Here is a 658-nt window from a genome sequence, read left to right as displayed (position 1 = left end):
CTGCTGGATGATTTGGGGCAAGGCACTTAACTTCTCTGTGCCTCAGTTTCTTCATCCGTAAAATGGGGATTCGATACCTGTACAGGCAGAATCGGAAGTGTTCCAGTCCTCAGTTCTTAGCATGCTGTCGCACATGTGCAGTTCACCAGGGCTACTGGAACTAGAACTCCCAACCACGAAGCGGGACCCCTGGAATGGAGCTTGAGCCAGCCTAAGTTCCCCACCCCTTCTCAGGATGGCACCTGGAGAGTTTCCAGTACTCTACCAGTCTAGGCTACGGGAGGGAGAGTCAAGCAGAGGCCTACCCATTCCATTCCTAGTTTGGGCAGTGGCTAGAGAATGGAAGGCCACCTGCTATAAGTCAAAACTTACCTGTGCTGGGCAGCAGTAGCACGGGAGAGAGTCGAGGGCAGGGATTCAGGTCTACCACATGGAAGACGGCAACGGTAAACCACTTCCGTATTTTTAACCAAGAAAATTCTATGGATCCACTACCAGAACCATTGCAGACGGAGGTGGGGCATTCTGGGAGAGACGTGTCCACGGAATCGCTATGGGCCGGAGACGACTCGGAGGCATAAGACAAGACATTTCTACACATCTTGGGTTTTGTTCGCAGGGCTCTACTTAAAGCTGGGTTGGCCACGGAACTGGGACA

General features: G+C 52.4%; 1 non-coding gene across 1 annotated transcript; it reads left to right on the top strand.

Annotated features, from left to right (window-relative positions):
* Window positions 1-224: 224 nt before the first annotated feature.
* On the top strand, window positions 225-362 carry LOC114808502. Its single transcript, XR_003756350.1, has one exon. It is a non-coding gene; the product is annotated as a small nucleolar RNA SNORA7 (small nucleolar RNA).
* The last annotated feature ends 296 nt before the right edge of the window (window positions 363-658 follow it).

Source organism: Ornithorhynchus anatinus, chromosome X5 (assembly GCF_004115215.2).
Source record: "Ornithorhynchus anatinus isolate Pmale09 chromosome X5, mOrnAna1.pri.v4, whole genome shotgun sequence".
NCBI lineage: Eukaryota > Metazoa > Chordata > Mammalia > Monotremata > Ornithorhynchidae > Ornithorhynchus > Ornithorhynchus anatinus.
This window is presented reverse-complemented; position numbering and strand designations above follow the sequence as displayed.